The sequence below is a fragment of the Pezoporus occidentalis genome, unplaced genomic scaffold (assembly GCF_034315485.1).
Source record: "Pezoporus occidentalis ecotype Australia unplaced genomic scaffold, CSIRO_AGI_Poc_V1 ctg1, whole genome shotgun sequence".
Taxonomy (NCBI): Eukaryota; Metazoa; Chordata; class Aves; order Psittaciformes; family Psittacidae; genus Pezoporus; species Pezoporus occidentalis.
In genome coordinates this window covers 10562624-10582471 of record NW_026912778.1, presented here as the reverse complement: position 1 = coordinate 10582471, position 19848 = coordinate 10562624, and the positions used below count along the sequence as shown (strand labels likewise).

At 40.1% G+C, this 19848-nt stretch overlaps 1 long non-coding RNA gene across 1 annotated transcript in view; it reads left to right on the top strand.

Moving 5' to 3' along the window:
* Positions 1 to 19848, top strand: part of LOC134169844 (uncharacterized) — a 50400-nt gene that overhangs the window by 20376 nt on the left and 10176 nt on the right. The gene's annotated exons all lie outside the window — the stretch shown is intronic.

Below are 19848 nucleotides of genomic sequence, written 5' to 3'. Positions count from 1 at the left end.
CCCCAAATAAGGCGGTTTTATTGGTTAGGCAAACTTAACATCCATTCCATTTAACTCAGAATAACATTATTTTGTTCTATTTTTCCTAACAGAATAAAAATTTTTCAGGAAAATCGTGATCTGGACACTTGTTTTCCAGGGTGAAAAAACATTTTGTGGAGCTATCCGGACTTCCTCTAAATCAGACAAGTGTGTTTAATTTAGATTAGTTTTAGTACAAGTAAGCAAATGATAGATAACTTGGGGTTTTCATTTTTCATGTTGGTTTGGGTTTTGTTTTGGGGTTTTTTTTAGCTCCTGTTTCTTTAGTGTAGCTTGTTGGACTTTCATGGTGATTTCAATTTCTTCTGGATGTGCAACATCAGTATTTATTCTGGTTTTCCCTTTCATGCAACAACCCATGTTTCTCTCTCACATCTTCCTCATGTGTTTTCCTTACTCTCCTGTACCTCCCTGTGATGTCTTGTCACTCTCTGTCATTTCTCTACATCTTTTCTTCTCTGCATTCATCCTTCTCTTTTCTCTTCACCAAATTCACCCAAAACACTGTTTCATGTTCTTTTTTATTTTATTTTTCTAGATCAAGATTTTTTTTTTCCCTCAGTTATTTTTTTTCCCAACTTTGCTTCTAGGAGGAAGAATAAGATAATAAATTTTGCTCTTGGATGGTATTCCTCTCTAAATGAGGAAGGTTATTTCTGTTCTTGATGGTGTTTAGTCATTAACAAAGAGTTTGCTTTGCAAATATTTGTCAATAGTTTAGTTAAATAGTAATAAGAAGTAAACTGATTGATTGCAAATCCAAAATTCCTTCTCCTGTAGTGGTTGAAGTGGTTTAGGTCATACACAAAAGGAAATTTCAGATTATAGAGCAAAATATTTAAAAGGGGGCTTTTTAGCATGACAATATGCATATGCTGCAAACGCAATTGCAAAAAATATTCCTATTAAAAAGCACATGTAAGAACTAGTAAATAGGACTTACGTGTTACCTTATTAATACTTTCATATATATATAAACTAACTGAAAGAATACACACATTAAACTTTAGACAATACAAAGCTTATTTTTCCTCAGAGAAAAAGAAATCATGGCCAGACTACAGGAGCAGAGATAATTAGAGATTTGTTTCTTTTCTGCCTCCCAAGGTAAGGCTTAATCCTACAATAATCTCTTTATTGAGAGCCAAATGCTAGTCAAGTAGCCTGCTGCACAGATTTGAAGCTAGCATTTAACCCATATTTTCAGCTTCTAGGAAGGAGCTATCCTGTTAATTTATAGTCTACATTGTTTTAAAGAGCTATCCTGTTATGTTTTGTATTTTATCCTGCACTGTAATTTATTGGCATGGCTTCACGATAAATTTGCTAACTTACATTATAATGCAGAGTGAGACTTCTCATTCATGACCAGTGAACTTCCAGAGCCCGTCTGTCTTTTAACACAGAAAAGGGGTTTGTATTGGGCTTTCAATGAATTTGCATAAACTAGTTATTCCAGAACAGTTTTGCCTTTGAGTATTTCATCTTCATATTGCGCCATTGTCAAGTATACTTTCAGGATAAATGCTCAACAAACTTGGGGTTCATTCAAGCGGGGTAGATGTAAATTGGCCTTCTGTCTTTTTTTATTTCCAAACTGTAATTTGTATCCTTGTTATAAACTGGCTGGCTCTTTTAATTCACAGGTTAGGTAGCAAAGAGAAAAATGGCAAAGAGAGAAAAATACCTGCTGAGGCTAGTACTTTTTAAAAAAGGCCTAAAGGTTAAATCCACAAAATAGATTTAAGTGGTATTTATGTATTGAGGTTAAAATTCACACTTTGCTGCAATTTTGCATTGAAGGATCTGCAATCCACAGATGCCTGCTTCTCTGATAATCTAGTTCCCACATAGCATGTGCCATGCACAGGGGTGGTTCAGACCTGGTAGTGCTGGGGAACTTTGGGCCTCTCATCTATATAGGTTCCACTGAGGTTCTCAGATGAGGTATCTATCTCCTTTGTATATGGAAATTAATTGATCTGTCATTCTGGACCTATTGAGCACAGGCTCCATGCAAAACCCAGCTACCTCTGGAACAGTGGTAGAAGAAATATGGAGGAAGAGGTACTATAGGCCTGGGAGAACAGCCATAATACTTAATAAAACAACCTGTAGGTGCATGATTCATACTTGACTGTGTAAACTGGATACTAGTCCATAAAGAGGAGTGAGAGGTCTAAAGATGAGTGTCTCAGGAAGGGATGGCTATTCGTTCCGTGTGGGTATCCAGGTGACCCTATGTGATGGTGGCCTGTTCCTACACTTTGGCCTGAAAGGTCAGGGAGAGAAAGGGTTTGCTGCTTGGTGAGTTCACATGCTATGGATATATTTTGTTTGTGATTAAAATGAAGTTTGAGATGGAAAAATTTTATTTATTGTCTTAGACTAGTAAAAAGGCAAATGTGGCCTATACCCTTCCCTTGTTTATCCAAGGGCTTAATGATTAGAGCATTCATGCGGACAGTAGGTACACAAAGTCCAATTCACTCACTGCTTGCAGGAATTTGAAAGGCGGTGTCCTCATTGCCAGGCCATAAAGGGTTCTAGTGTTCTGCTTACTGAACTTCTTTTACTGAAGTTTTGCATGGAATAATTAAGTATGCTTTGGATCAGGAAGAGTGAGTGTCACTTGCTGGTGAGAGCTCTCTCCTAAAGAAAAGGGAAGGGGTGTGTGTGTTCTGGTTCTTATGAATAATTAGTGCAGGATAGCTGCCAGAAGAGGGACTGAAATCCATGTGTCCTCCCTTGTGCAGATCTAAACACCACGCTGTAGAGGTTACTCTCTTCATATGCAAAAATTAAAAATTGGGCCATTCAATTGAGTGCTTTCGCACTGGGTTGAAGAGCAGCTCTTCACTGCTGTTCCTGAACCTGGTGAAGTGTGGTGGGAAGAGTACTTTGCGTTCAGTTTGCTGCATTGAAGGCAAAAACCTCCATATTTTGTGGGGGAGGGAACTGGTTTTGTCTGTTTGTAGAAGGTGCTAGTTTGGTAACTTGGCACTTTTTACAAGAACATACCCATTCACGGAAAACTTTCCAGTGTGACTGGCATTCCTAGTCAAAAGTGAGTTCACGTGTGTGAGTGTGCCCAAGGGACTGGGACGCTCATTTGCAATTCAAGAGACAGGTCCAAATCAGTTGGACTAGGGTCTTTTTGATCTCAGCTGCCCAACCACAACTGTTTACTCTTTCGGAATGAGCAGGCCTGTCTCATTTCATTCCTCTAGATTTTTAAAGCATACAGCTCCCTCTCTAAGCAAACCAAAATATTTTTCTGGAACTGCTGTAAATCTTTGTGATGGCAGAAAGGAGTGGGTTTCCTGCCTTGTTCCGAGTAAAAAGCAGCCCATCTCCTGAGTATCTTTTATACACAACAGGGGTTGAAGTCTGTCCTCTTTTCACCATAGGGATGGGGAGTTGTGGGATTGTCCGAGTGCAGAGGTATAACCTTGAATTAGCAGGAAGGAGGCTTAATGGAGCCTGGGTACCTAATTAGCCCTCATCTATGCCTGGGGGTGTGAGGAACCTGTGACTGCAGCAGGAGAGGTGGGCAGGAAAGACCTACAAGAGGAGATAAACTTGTGATAGTGCTTGACTACAAGAAGATCATAAAATCCATGTGAACTGGAAGAGAAAACAGGGACCTGGAGGAGCTGTGAGTAAAGACTTGTGTTTGTGGTTTGTGCTTTGAGTGAGGTAAGGTTGGGATTAAATGGGAGCTCTGCAGAGATCTTGTTGTGAGCGGGACAGACCTACTTTATTTGCTCTGCAGTGGTGTTTGGCAAGGGGTGCAAGAGCTGCGCTCCTCTGTGAAAGTGCTGCAGCAAGACCTTGCTGAGCACCATAAAGGAGGTTTTTGGGGTTTTTTTCCTCTTGTGGTGCCCATGGTTAAATCCTGACTGGGGCTCCAGTTTGCACAGTCCAGCAAGATTCATATGGCAGCACTGGTGTGGAAAGCTGGTGTTTGCAGATAGAGATTAAGTTGAACAAATGGAAATGTTGACTGGTTCCTTGGAAAGAGGCTGATGCCTTTGATGAACTGCCCACAAATTAACCTTTTCCTTCACTGAAAACAGGTGTAGCAAGGTTTGTGCTTGCCTGTGGCAGTGGGTGCTACATAGCTTTAGTATTCATGTTTCTGAGATGATGCTTTTTCCAGTTGTTTCCTGGTGTTCATAAGCGATACCCTATCTGCCCCCTTCATGTGAATGTCTGGTGACACCCAGGTGTATGGATGAGTGCTTATATTTATTTTTTTTTTTATAATGCCTGAGATTGAGGCTTTTTAAACTTAGATTTCCAGAAGAGGTGCAGGCAGCACAGCTAACAGGCTGGTCATTACCTCTGTAGGACTTATTTGCTCCATAGGCCTACCTGAACCTCGAATGTGTGATTTAAAATGACTGGTGTTAGATCCCCTTGACCTCATCAGTCACTGCAAGCAAGGAAGCATATTCAAACTAGCTTCAACCCACAAGAAGAGACACAAAAGATGCAAGATTTTCTCTCTTAAGCTATAGTAATCTGTAAATGTGATTGTGAAGAAATCTGTAGTTTACCTGAGGCCTCATTGTAGCTTTGATGCTTACTGCTGGTGATACAGCTCATGTCTTGCATCATACTGGTGTGGTGTGAGAGCTGAATCTTCTCTCAGAACCTTTGCACAGGATGGGTCCAAATTCAGTAAATCTGTTTAGGTAATCTCATGGGCTACTGTTCTGAGCTTGCACATTATCTGGCAGAGCTTTACTAGACTGTTCTGTTGCTATTTAGAAGTTACTTTGCTTAAAAGGGAAGCATTTAATTGATTTAGAGAAGACCTATCCCAATCTTGTCTTGAGCAATTGCCTTTTTTACATAAACAAAATAGTCTTCCTGTAGCTATGATACCTATTTTGTCTCACCATGTAGAGGTTCTCAGCTGCATTTCCCCTACTAACTCAATAAATGGGAGTTTTCTTTTTTCCTCTCACTTCTTGACACTTTTAAGTGGCATATATTAGAAGCTGTGTTTGATTTCTATCACAAAACAGGGCTGAACAAAGCAGTCCTATTTATCTTCTAACTGTTCAGAGCTTTTGTCTTCTACTGTGGCAGTGTATAATACTAAAACATTAGCTTCTGCTAATTTGCAAAACTGAGGTGTTCTAATAAGGAATCCTGTTGAAACTGGTTCATTACATCTACTCCTGGTAAATGTTAACTTTCAATTTAAATTACATGCTGGAAACAATTGTATTGGAAACACTTCTATGATTAAGAAGTCTCTAAAATCCTCCTTATGCATACTTATGTCATCTTATACTTTTATCTGTGTGTCTTAAGGCTCTAATGGCACTAGAAATAATATCTCATAGTGCATAGCTCCATAATTCCCACTGGTGTGCTGAAAGGTGGTATTAAGAAAATCATGAAGAGCATAGTCTCTTTGTGTTCCCATAAGCTTTCCATTAATTTGCATTTATCTGTCTAAACTACAGCAAAGTTAATATTTACAGCAAGATAATCCATGACTAATAGAAATGTGAAGCACACTTACTCCTCCTGGTTATTAGTACTACTGTATAGGCACAGACGTGTGTTCATAGGCTTTATTTTGCTTGCTAGATATGTACTAATGACAAGTGCACCCGGAATCTTGCTGGATATGCCTGAATTTGTAAGACCATTCTGTCTTAAAATATTGATCGTACACCAAGTTGTGAGGCCCCTCTAGAGTGACGTTGGGAGCACTAGCACTAACAAGCAGGTTTTACTCTAGGTAAACACAATATGTGGAGAGTAGGGCAACACTTGGCTGAGCCCTACAGTGTATGTACAGCCATGTTTTGGGAAGCATGCATGTTCTATGAGTCTAGGAGTGAGTCATGAGGTTACAACCCATGCACAGTCAAGAAATTATTTGTGTTTGCCAGAGCAATTGGATGAGGCTTTCTCCACATTCAGGCACGTGTTTCTATGTTGGATGATCAAAAACTGAAAGCATAGATTTGGATGAAATTGCATGACTCCATAAGCTGGTACTCCAGGCACTGAATCTACTCTGCCTGTACTATGGGGCTACTGCTTTTATTCACTGGTAGGGAAAAGGACAGTGCTATAATCAGTCCAGAGGTGATGAAAAAAAATTTGTTGGAATAGAATGTATTTGCATGTATTTGTTACAGTCTGAAGAGACACGTTAGCTTCCATGAGATGAAGGGGTGGTGAATTTCATTGATTCACCTTGTTTCTCGTTGCTGGCAGCCTTCTGTGCCTTACAGATCTGTTTTGACTGAGGCCATTTCTAATGTTCCAGAATTGGAAGCAGTCTTAGACAACTGTTTGTTTAAAAGCTGTCAGAGAGCTGAGGAGAATGAATGTTTTCTTTAACTAGCCCCAGGCTGCCCATCTGATCAGGGGCTGTACTCATGAGAATGGGGACCCAACTTAAGAGCAGAGAAGGAAAGTTGAGGCAAGTGTTGTTACTTAGCACAGCATCTAGTTTTATTGTGCATTGGTTGGACCCTCAGTGAACTTTTGCAATAATATTAAATGTGGCTTTTTCATCAGGCCTGCAGGGAAACTATTACAGAAGATTTTAATCTTTTTTTGACTGAAAGTCCTTCAGGACCAGGCACTAACATTTTGTATGCTGTCATAGCGTGTCTGGAAGCACTGCTCCATTTGTGCGTAGGATCACTGAGCAGTCGTATAATGAAAGGAAAAACAAATGGTGAATGACTCTGAATTGCTTTTGCATTGTGCTAACTGCACTAAGGTATTTATTTAAATGAAAGCTTTTAGCGTAAATAGCTATGCATGCAGAAACCAATTAAAGTTTTGAGAAGTCTACCTAAAATTTCTATTTGCTTCCGCAACAGCTGTAAGAATGAAATAAACAGAAGAGTCTGACAGGAACCATATGCCCTTTCTCATGTTAGAGCAATAACTATCAACTTGTCCAACATTATTGCACTAGAGATAAAATGTTTGTAAGCTATGTAATATGGACGTTTAGCAGTTAGTCTCTCAGACGCTGAAGAACTCAAGCTGCATTTAATTGAAAACTTAATCTATGAAAACACTGTCAGCTCAGGTCGTAACATCAGGGAAGTTGTAACTGGAGAGAGGTAAGTATAATGTTAATTAATAGTCTGTTGTAACTTTCTTTGAGGTATGTAACCAGTTGGTTTGGTTTAAATGGTGTCTGGAAATAACACCCTAAATGTCTCTCATTTAAGGGGAGAGGAAACTTATTTGTAGGGAACGGTCTGAAACTGTTGGTCATGATTTTACCGCTATTTGATCATGGCTCTGTAGAAATATACTTTTGCATTTTGCTTGTTTAAAAATTGTGTTAACTGTCAAAGGATATTAGTATGCATAGGAACAGAAAACATTGCGTATGTGAGTAACTCTTAATGTGATTTGTTTAAAAGAACAAGCCTTACTTAAGAAGAGGTAAATCTGGCAACTCGAGGCTACTTTATGATACAGTTAATGATTCTAGCCTTCTTGAAAGTGAGTACCTAAAGGCAATAGCAGTGTAAGCGTAACCCGCTTATTCTACAGGTAAAATAAGCTTTAAAATGCCACCACAACTCTTTACAACACACACCTTTTTAGTGTTGAACTCCTAGCATAACTTGGATGACTCTCAGGTCTGATTTTTAAGAATTTAAATAATAGCAAATACAGCAAATTGCAATTTCCATTGCCATATATGTAAACCTGTGTCTCAGGCTGAAGACTTATTACATAATCTGAAAAGTTTTACACTGGAATATTTAAGGGTGTCTGTAAAGGAACAGAGTTCTACTACAGTTTCCAAAACCCAAGAAAGGTAAGTAGAATAGAGTCTTAAGGGGAGATGGTTTAGTTCTGCTTCACTTCCATTTAGTTCTTCAGGCTTATGTTTCCTGTAACTTCTAGCTTTCCAGCTATGCCTGACATAGTAGTTTAAGGAAGGTTTATATAATTTTCAGAGCTTGTTCCTAAGTAATCTTTTAGAAACATGGGGGGGGTGTGGGGTGTGGTGTGTGTTAAATTGATTTTATTTATTTGTATTTTTTTCATTCCCCACAATCCTGTTGGGATAGTAAAATGAAGGCAGCTATTCTTTACCTGAAGGCGTATCAGCCTAGTGGCATTTGCCTGCAGATTAGGAATATAAAGCAGCAGGAGACTGATTAAAGCAAGATCTTGTTTCCTTGCGAATGTTACTGCTGTCACATCCCGCAAAGTTCTGGCTGGTGTTGGTATTGACCGTGGGTGCCTCAGTGGTACCTGGGTCAGGAAGAAAGATGGCTATTATGATTTTAATCACTACCTACAGAGGAGCATCTGGGACAAATTATCATGTATTCTGAAGGGACAATCAGGACTACCTAGAATAGAACAAGTATTGGGGGGAAGCAGAATGTACAGGATAATAAGAGGTAGAATAGCAAGAAGTATAAATTACTAGGGAGGGAGGGAGGGAGGAAGGAAGGAAAGAAGGAAAGCTCAGACTTCTATATCTAGTTATGATGTTGCCACTGTAATAACAGATCCTGAAGTCAAGAGGATTTTATTGTTTGCCCTACCTGGATGTCTTGTTTAGAATAGATGATAGGTTTGTAGCTGAAGTTGATAAAAGGTGTCATTCAGTCCAAAATTGCTTCTTTTGGCACAGAAATAATAAAGAAAAATAGCTAATGCAATTAAAAAAACTATTTTTGAGTTCAAAGATTGGGGATGGGTAGCCCTGACTGTGATTATAGGGCTGGAGATTTATAGCTCACTAGTTATTTACTCTCTAGGATGCTAATGGGATCCCAGAGCTATGTATTATTGGAATTTATGGGCAAATGGCAATGTAGCAACATGCTGAGTTGTTGGAAATTTCCATATTTGCTGTGTTTTGATGGAAGACTCTTTGTGGAAATGCATTTCTTAATTTGGTTTGGTTTCCTTGCTGCTAGCAGGTTCCTTGTTAGGTTGTGTGAAATGATTTTGTGGGTCCTGCTAGAAAATGCAGAAGGCAAGGTATGTGGGAATGTAAGAAGTTAGTATTTTTAGTCTTCGGTATGTGAGACTAAATAGAGACAGCTTGAAGGGGAAATGAGGTGCCATGAAGGGGTATGCACCAGAAATTCTGGAAATCTAATCCTGTGGTGCCACATGTTCTTTTTGACACTTGGGAGCACTAAAGCAGCGTATCTTTTTATGAAGTAAAGGGAATTCCTCTTTATCCTCTTCTTGGGATGAATCTTGTTGAATCCCATTCTTGGGATTTGTATGCAATAGAGTTTTGATTAACTAATAGGCATTGGGGTGCCTAACTGACCTGAAGTGCTTGTTCAGGGATGAGAGGGAAATACACAAGGAGCAGAACACCACCTCTTACTTTTCCTTTTTATGTTTACCTCAGATGAAATCTTGAAAAAAATCTGGTGTCAATAGGTGATCGAAAAGCCACACTGTTTTATGGCTGTTAATAAAAACATTGGAGATACTGTGTGATTTTCATCTATTCAATTTCACAGGATGAGGGAGATACATTAGGGTCACTATTTAGATCCAAGGCTTCATGCTGGTTTATACCTGAGGTAACTTAATTCAGTAAGGTTAAATACTGAATTACATGCTTCCTAAATTACAGTTACTTGCTATCCTTGTGTTGGTTTGTGTTTTATTCGTTACTGGATTGTACTCATGGCATGTTCTTACTCTTTCCTGGCTTATAATGGATTTTTTTATTGAATTATTGAGCAAAGCTTTTAAATAAAACATCAAAGAATTCTCTTCTACTAACAATTCTACAGTCATGAGATGCAGTAACCCTTAGGACCACTTTCTTCATCAGAATACCGACACTGCTAGACTTATTCCTGAATGTGTTGTGCACTAAAATGTTCATTCAATATAGTTTTTTTTTTCTTCTGGAGGTGAAATGACTTGCCTTATAAATATGCAAAATTAGATTTCTTCTTATACAGATACCTTACACAGTATCTGTTTTTTTCTTTGTGGCCACCTTAGGTGGCCTGCCCTGAATCCCAGAAGAAAACCGATGTACTTACAGAAAATGTAGTTAAATTGCCTCTTAAAAGTATGTCCATTGCCATAGCTGAGGGGAAGACTGGAGCCTGTTTTCTAGCCCTTGGTCATCTTCCTTATTCTGCATTTTTTATGTTGCTTTGCTTGGGCTAGAGAGCCACTGAATCCAGACTATTTTATGAAACTATAGATTGTGATTATTTGCCAGCAATCCAGTTTGTGCAGAGATCAAAACTTAAGCTCAGGTCTTCTCATGGCCACTCATTTAAGCTTTACTTGTGAATGCAATCTTCAGATTTGTCTGCTTATTTCAGTGCATTAAAACTGACTTTATAGATCTGACTGCTCTTGTACCATAACTTTATGCTGCCTTTGAGGTTCTTGCCAATTCCATAGAACTAGCAAGTCTTCCTTTTTCTGCCTGAAGGGGATTAGTGTCTAGTTTGCACATAACAAAACAAACAGAAGGCATAAAGCACTGTTCAGTTATTCCAGAATCACAATGAAGAGTTTGTAGTGTAAGTAAGTGCTATGCTTTAAGGATAGATGAGATGAGGCTACTGGGAACAGCATTCAATTTCGAAAAGTAAAGTATAAACTCTGATTCACAGAAAATGAAATTTGGAACAGCTTGGCATTTATATATCAAATGAAATACCAAAAGGAACACACTTATTTATATTTAAATGTTTAATTTCTGTGGGCACTATTAAATATATATTACTGTCATCTAGCTATTTTTCTAAAGGCTAGAATAGGCTTGCTAGGGTATCTGAACTAGAAAACCCTTCTATTTATGTCTTGTCTACTGTGTTTTGCTTCCTCAAAAGGGAATAAGCTATACAAGCAGAAGAACTTATTTAGGTGCTGATTTTAAAAAAAGGGGGAGAGGACTGACTTTCACCACAAGCTAACACTGTTTCACTGGCAAGAGGTTTGGTAGGCCTGGCCTGAACATGGTTTCAGTTAAGTGCTTGGACAAAATGATGAAAGAACGCTAGGTCTTGCAAAGATACCAGCTGTAGAGATAGGAAGTCCCTGGGCTGCCTTCAAGTCGAAGCTGGAGAAGGTGTTTGTCCTGTTCTTCTGCTCTTCCCTAGCGTCTCCTACCAGTCCCTGACAGAAACAGGATACTGGCTAAGCAGTGCTTTGGTGTGTGGCTGGAGTCTGTGCTCTTAATGCACTCTCTGGGATTTGGCGTGATCTGTGTCTGGGCAACAGAGTAATTCTCTTATTGCTTGAGGCTGTCAGTTTGGGCACTCATAAATAACTTCCCCAGCCCCACTCGTTTAAAAACAAAGTAGTCAGAGACAGTTGAAGATGTATTTAGATACAAACTGCCTTAGGAATCCTGCAACAGTCCAGCTCCTTGACTGCTTCTCATAATAAATTCTAACAATGGTGTCTCTTTGCTTTATGATCGAAATTATTTTAATTTTTGCCTTCAAGGCCTGAGATAGGTAATTTTAAATTTGGTTTTTATCTATATCAGGTGCTCATGGCAGTGCAGAGTCTCAAGTTTTTTATATTAGTTGTCTAACACTTGACATATGTCGCATTTCAAAGATCTTTTTTATGCTTTAGTTTGCAGCATTTCTGTGAGGCACACCGAAAGCAAGCTTCTTGTTCCATCTTGCCTAGCTAATTGTAAATCTTTCTTGCCTTTATGCTGAAATGTTAGTAGGCAGATCTCGGGCAGCTGTCAGCTTTCCATCAGTTACTGCTTCTTCCCTGAGCTGTTGGAAACTCAAAAATTAGGTATCTGTAGCTCCTGTTTGCTGAAGTCATTAATTTCTACCCTTAATTCCTGTTCCAACTGGCATTTGGGATTTGGTAGTCCCATGCTGTGCTGCAGTACTAGACACTGTAGATCCTTCTACTGAAACTTGAGAATCTTCCTTCCATCACGCTCCAAGATCTTATTTGTTACTGGTTGTTCAGGTCACTTTTTGGGCTCCAACAGTGTATTTTCACTACTGCTGTTCTCTGATACAGAAAGCTAAATCACACAAAAGACAAAGAAGCCACAATTTTTGTTATCTTTTCACCATGAGAGCTCCCAAACTTTTACCTGGACCACTTGTTCTAATCTTGCACAAAACCCATAACATTGTGGTCAACAGTGGGGCAGAAGATGCTGTTGTGTTGGGAGTTCAGGGCTGTGAGGCAGCACTATTGCTGTACGCTGATAAAAGCTGTTCCCTCCTCTGACTGGATTCATCCCAGCTGGTCTCAGTACCATGAGTATTGCTGGCTTTGCAGATCAACTGGAGATAGAGCCGTGTTTTCCTATTCAAGTCTGAGAAGTCAGTGTTTTTGCTATGTTTTGTGAAACACAGTCTGACAAGAAGAAAGGTAAATACCCTCTGTCGTAGCTGTGAGATGATTTGAGCATGCTAGTGTTTTCTGTGCCTTAGAAAATAATCAAAGAGATGTAACCGTTCTGTAATTAAGAGGATAAAGTGCCAAAGCTTGATACTGACTCACCTTTTCTTCAGATACACACTATGCCTCGTGTGGGCAGAGTATTTAGGAACTGAGCTCCAGATCTTTAACAAGATGTTCCCAAGCTATATCCTTTCCCTTTCCTCAAGACACTCCACTTCCAGCCTTTTACAACTTGGATGTGGTTTGATTTTGATTCAGAAACGTGAAAAAGGCTGCCTCTCTCTTGCATGTATGGTGGTGTAATAAGAGTTCGGCAGAGAGCTCTGTGATCAGACATTTCTGAAAGCAAACCTCTTGCAGAGGCAAGAGACAAAGGCTTCTCTGTCAGGGCTCTGTGGAGGGATACCTGCATGTTCTCCATCACATCTAGCAGGGAGTAGAGGAAGGGGAATGCTTGTGAGCCCCCATCTTCTTCCATACATGTGCTAAGAGCTGGGGAAGGTCCTTGTCCTCTCAACATCATCAGAAGACAGAAGGTGTGTGTGTGTGCTGCAAGGAATGTGAACATACCAGAGTTCAAAATTACAGCAAATCATAAACTGGATGGCATCAGCAACAGCAGCAAAAAGCTGCTTCCTTTCAGGGATTGCAACAGTCTTGTTTGTAAGAGAGCAGACAATGCCCGTGTCTGTGACATTAACCACTAGATGCTATTGCTTAAGAAAGGAGGACAAAAGTGGAGAATAAGTACATAGCCTTAGGAAATGTGATCTGTATTGCAGAGCTTCATTAGAACAGGTTGCTTAGGAATGCTGTATTTTTTTCTGACAGCAGAGATTTTTAAAGAAAAGCTGAAGTAACAGTCTGTTAGTCTAGGTTTGCTTTGTTTCGTCTTGTAAGGAAAAGATGGGGAAAAAAAGACTTCTAATGTTTCTTTCAATTTATATGAAAACTACATGTCACTTTATTCCACCTTTGTAGGGAAATTTCCAAGGTTAAAAATATATCTGCACCCTGCCATCAGTGGTGTTCCTGTGGGTTGTGGTTTGTGCAACTGGACATGCGGGTCAGAGAAGTTCACTTGCACTCCTTGAGGGGTATAATGCCCTCTTTTTCCTTCTACCACAACAGCAGCAAATTCTGTGATTGTTGTCCTGCAGAGAAGTGATAATTAGGTAAAGAGAAAGCATGGTAACTTGATGTATCATAAAGGGTTTTCACATGAATACAGATGCATAACTGCCAACCATGGAAAATATACTTTATGAAAATCATCATGTACTTGGTGTGAGGAGCACTTTCCTAATCTCATGCCATCTGTGCATCTGGCAGAATATTACAGGAAAGTCATTTGTACATCCACTTGGGAGTGTATCCTTCCTATTAAAAAAAATACCCATTTGTAGATTATATCTTACAGTGGAAGGTACTCGATTTCAAGCAGACTGCTGTCAATTCACTTTTTTCTACTTTACTTCTTGGGCTAGAGTTATTGTTTTCCCAAAATAGCCAAATGGAGATATCTGCATACCAATATACCAATAAGATAGTGCTCTTCACAGGATTTCCAACTTCAGGGAAGATTTTAATCAGTTCTTTTTCTGTTTTGTCGTAAAGTGTATGGTGAACAGGAACACAGCTAAGACAGTCATGATGGTGGTAGTGTGAAAGAAGAGAGGTTTTTAATCCCACCCTGAGTGCCTTCAGGAATGATAGCATCCACACTGTATTGAACTCTGACAGTGGGAAGGTAGGATCACTGCAAGACAGCTCACCGCTCTTTCGTCTGTTTAGAGATAATTGAATATATAATAAGCTAGGATCTTTTAGCATGGATAAGACCTCTGGTATATACCAAAAAGAATAGTTTTGAGACAGTGTGTAGTTTTGGCTGGGGTAATTTTCTTTGTAGTAGCTACTATGGGGCTATGTTTTGGATTTGTGCTGGAAACAGTGTTAATAACATAGGGATGTTTTAACTATTGCTGAGCAGTGCTTACACAAAGTCAAGGCCTTTTGTGCTCCTCACACCACCCCACCAGCGAGCAGGCTGGGGGTGCGCAAGAAGCTGGGAGGGGACACAGCTGGGACAGCTGACCCCAGCTGACCAAATGCATATTCCATACCATATAGTATCATGCTCAGCATATAAAGCTGGGGGAAGGAGGAGGAAGGGAGGACATGTGACTTTATGGCATCTGCATTCCCTAGTAACCATTACATGTGATGAAGCCCTGCTTTCCTGGAGGTGGCTGAGCACCTGCCTGCCAATGGGAAGCACTGAATGAGTTCCCTGTTTTGCTTTTGCTTTACCTTTTAAGCTGTTTTATTTCAACCCCTGTTTTCTCACTTTTACTCTTCTTATTCTCTCCCCCATCTTGACACGGGGGGCGAGAGTGAGCAGCTGGGTGGTGCTTAGTTGCTGTCGGGTGTTAAGCCACCACAGAAGGATAGTGAACATTGCATAAGAACTAGGGACTAGTAGGTAAAACAATCTAGCAGTAAATTTATAATTACAGGGAGTAAAATGATGCAAAGCAAAATTAAACTGTGGAAGTTACTGTTGTAAGGGGCTCGGGATGCAACAACTATGTGCTCTGGGGGCAAATTCCTAGGGGAAGGGTCCATCAAGGGCTACGAGACATGATGATGTAGGCTTAAAGTCTAGGCTCACAGATCTTTACACTATAAGATAGAGAATATAAATCTATCCTTATCATGTTGTTATAGTCTTTCCCTGCTGGGTTAGATAAACTTTTGGCTTAGCCTGGCCTTGTACTGCTGTTCTTGTTTTAGTGAATATAGCTTTTCAAATGTATTCCAAGCTCAGTAATGCCAGTATCTGCATTGCCCTGTAACTTATACTGTTAGTGCCTTTTGTCTACATGGGATTTTGTACAAAATAATACGAAGACTTGAGTGTACTACAGAATAGTCACTTTGCCAGATGTCTGCTCAAGTGAACACAGGTTATCTTTATATCAGGAAGTATCACTTGTAATAATCTTCACAATTGTTTTCTTGTACTCAGAACCTAAGAGTCTTCACTGTCTTTCATTTAGGATAGAGCATTCTTTTTTAAAATTTGAATCCATGAAACAGAGGTAGCCCTCACCTCTATATAAGTGGGTTTAGAAAGTGCATGATACTTGGCAGAAGATATTAAGTATCTTTCCAATATGCAGTCAGCATCAATTAGTTAAAACAGAAATAACTAGCACATAACTATTGCAGAGACATGGTATTAGAAGTCTTCAACAATTATTTTTCTCTGGGTTGACAGTGAATATGGGCAGGCACTATTTCAGTCTACTGATGAAGAATTAATCAGATGCTGCTGTGTGGCCACAGTTGGTGGGAGGGCCAAGGGAAAGTGAAGGGAGGAAATTGCTGTTCCTCGTTGCCTCCCTGCACTTATCCCCTCCTCAGGGGTAGCTGTAGGCAACTCTACTTGACTTCCTCCTCACTGACACCCTGAGAGAACCTCAGTAGATAGAGGCCTTTCAGATTTTTGCTGTAGAGTAGGGAAGGTGAGAGGGAGTAAAGAGAAGGGGTGGGAATTAATATGATGGAGGACAACAGTAAGTATGGATTTATGTTTTAACTTGCACTGACAAATGTTAAGGTTTTAATTTGTTACTGATACTATTTAAGCTATAAGCTTGCTTTAAGTTTCAGTTGGGGGGGATATATTTAAATTATTTAAATGCTGGGAAGGAGGAAAAGCAGCAGAAAGGTTTTATTTTGTTTTTCTGTAGCCAAAAAGCTCTGCAACATTAGGGAGAACAGTTGCTAGGAAAGATCTTCCCTTTCTACATCTCCCGGCTTCCTGCACCTTAGAAGGTAAAACGCTAAAACAGTTTAACCCACCAGAATCTGAAGAACAATCATATTTCAAATGACTACCACAAATCTGTTCTGTTTCTTTTTCTCATTTCCCCCCACATCTCAATTATGGCAGATGAGCAGAATGCCACAGGTGCCCCATGCTTCCTTCACTTGCCAGAAATCCTCACTGCTCATTTCCCAGTCTGCCCAGCTTGATATCAAAAAGTATGTGCAGTCTTCTAATTTATGGTTAACAAGTCCATATTATTTTTGTAATCCCTATTGTCATGCAGTAACAATTCCCCATGCAGGTTCTGCTGGGTACTATGAATAATTTCTCATAAGATTACTGATAATAAGAAACACATCTTAAGGAATGAGAGAAATGTTATTATAATAATTGTTTGCAGGTGCTAAATGAAAAGCATTATAGAAATATGTATGTATAACACTCTATTAAACCAGAATCTCATAAAAAGGGATGCATAATGATAAAGAAGCCTACATATTTCACAGCTCAGGAATTAATTTCTTAGACTTCCATCATTCAAGGAAATTGCATTACAATCACTGTTCAAGTGACAAGAGTTTTCATACTTACAGTATTCTCCTCTATTGATAGTACATCAAAAATAGTTCCCTGAAGAATAAGGCTAATTTTCTAACCCAGTCAACCCTCACTTTGAAGTCTAGATTGGGATGGTGGTAGAAAAGTTTCTGCAAAGGTTGAAGTACTGAGCCTTAAAGCAGTCTTTATTCTTCCAGTTGGCAAATGTTCCCTCTCCCATTTCAGTCTTTTGAATGAATCCCTAAAACAGAAATAGGCAGTTTCATCTTGCTGTGCTTGACTCTTTCAGTGCCTTTCCCTTCTACATCTTTCCAACTGCCATTAATCCTACATGACGTCTTATTCCCAGCTTTTGATTAATCTTATGGAAGTGGAACTGTTAGCGAGGTCTTTTGCTCCCAGAAGTACATTTGTTTTGCATACATAATGTGCTCATATTAAAGATGCTTAATGAATTACATCCGGTGTTTGCAGAGGGAAGGAATGCAGCGTCGGGCAGTCTTTGCACTACTGAATATGCCCATTTGAGGAGGGAGGCGCTATTCAGAGGGCCGGTGCCTTTTTCCCATATGAGAAGATTCTGCAGCCCTTTCTTGGCAATTCTGAAGGTGCTGAGGTGGCCTGAGCGCTGCCGAGTGCTCACTGAGTCCTCACCTTGCACTGTTGCCCTCAGCTCAGCTTTGCCTTGCCCTCTGCATGCTGGTCCTGGTGCACCAGCAGTGTAAACCCATTGGCAGTGGCTGCACGGCTGGGATGTAGTCTCTGCCTGTGTCAGGGAGGGTGGATCAGAAGAGGTGATATGGCCTCAGTGATGATTTGCTTTGTCTCTGCTGGGCTGTCCGCTTCTGTAACTTCTCAACAGAGCATTCAGTTGTCTGTTTTGTGAATTCTTTGCTCTAGCAGCATCCTAGCATTCACTGAGGAGCACTATTTCAGATGTCAGGAAATGTTTTTTGCCATCACAGTGTAACAGTGCACCCTGGGTTTGTATTTCAAATTACCCCGAGCAGTAAGGCAGAAAGCGGTGGGAGCCCAGCTTTAGCCCTTGAGCTTTGCAGTAACTCTGACGCGTTACCTTCCATGTAGGCACAAGTCTACCAAAATAAAGTTATTCTGGGAATGAGACGTTTTTAGATGTGAGAAAAAGAAAGAACAGTGGGGGGAAAGGTGTGCAAGAAGGTAGGACTAAGGCAGTTACTGACCCAACAATTTACATATCTCACTTCAGATAGAAGATCTGGTTTTGTTTATGGGCTTGCCGAGGTTTCCACAAGATCAGTACGTTCCAGGAAAAGGCAGTTCAGAACTTGCTCCTGTCCTTGCCACAAGGCAAGTCTTATGTTCCCCACCTCCCTGGGAGAACAAGGATTCTTTTATAATCTTGCATAGGGTAGTTTAAGGAAGCTGCTTTGTTTGCTCTGAGTTAGGGCACAGTTAATACTAATTGGCAGGTGATACTGATGCAGTAGTCTGAATGCTTCTGCTTGCTAAAATTGAAAGGCTGGCATACTGCTCCAGTTATGGTCAATGTTAGCAAAATGAATGGACTTCACAAGCCTGGTCTTTGTGCTTAATGCCATACAGTGTGAGAGCACAAGAAGAAAATGTTAAATGTTCGCAGACAGAAGTGCGACATGCTTCCAGTCAAAGCGTGGCATAGCCATGATTTTAAAGTCAGGTAAGCATATATCCTCTGAATGAGCAGAAGCACTCCTGAAGTTTAGTTGCTTATTTGAAAAAATATTCAAATGCTATTGCTGAGTTTCTCATTGAATGTGGCGATGGTTTCCAGAACTAGCATTCTTGCTCTGAACAGAGAAAGGGGAGAGAAGTGACACCGCCAAATCTGAAAATACAACCTGGACTCCGAATGAATGCAAGGTTTTTTTTTCTTCTTCTTTTGCCTAGTGGATGGCTGAAGTTAGAGCCTTGTTTGCATCAATTTGTTCCTGGTTTTGTCAGCAATATTCTTTGTGATTCCTGCTCTTGTGTATGGTAATTTTTTGACCTGGTGTAAACTGTTGGATTGGGTTGGTGCGCAAGCAGAAGGGAAACAGCTCATCTTTCCTTGTGTTGGCTCATCAAAGCTTGTGACAGGAAAACCACAAAGGTTAGAAGTTAAGACTCAACAGAGAAATGAGGAAGAAGAGATCTTCTCACGGTGAAATTTCTTGTTGGTACCCCTTGGGATTTTGGCAACTTTCAAAAGTAGTGCTGTTTTTTCCATCACCTGATAACTCATTTTGAGCAACTGAGAAGATATTATCTCATCTAGGAAATAAAGTCAAGAAAGACTGGAATACATTTCTGGGTCGTACACATGTGCATGTCTTCATACTACTCAGCTCTCTCCCATATAGGCCGTGCTGCTACATCTAGGTGGGGAACAGCAGGCAAATGTTCTCCTTGCTGACCCTGTAGACAAGAACAAGTGTAGCCGATATGAGAGCAGTTAAAAAGCAGGGTTTCCTAATGGGGTAGTGGCATAATGGTATCTTGCTTTGATCAAAAAGGTACTAGGCATTCCTGGCCTTGGGAGCACTGAGTCCCTAATGCTGTTAGCAACTAAGTGTATACACTCTCTGCCATCTGGGAGGTAGTCTCTAGGAAAGGGGACACTGAGCTGGTGTAAGCTGCTACCATGGTGTTGTTGAAGTCCTGGGGCAAGTAAAGTTTATGCTGGCTGATGATCTGTCTGGGTTCATTATGGTGGAGGGATGTCTAGGATTTCGTTTTTTACGGTACTTTCACCATACCCTTCTCCTTTTCCTCGTAAGAGTCAGTCAAAACAAAGCCCATTTTAAAAGAAGTGAATGTAGAAAATGTGAAACATAAGGATCTCTTACAAAGTGTCTTTTACAGTGCTGGGACATAAAACAGGGCAGTGGAAGATAAGCCATTATGTATGTTGAGGAAGTCTACGAATAAAGATTATAGGCAAACAGTCTACCTTTCTTTACAAGGCCTTGATTTACATCCCTGAAATCTCAGATTTA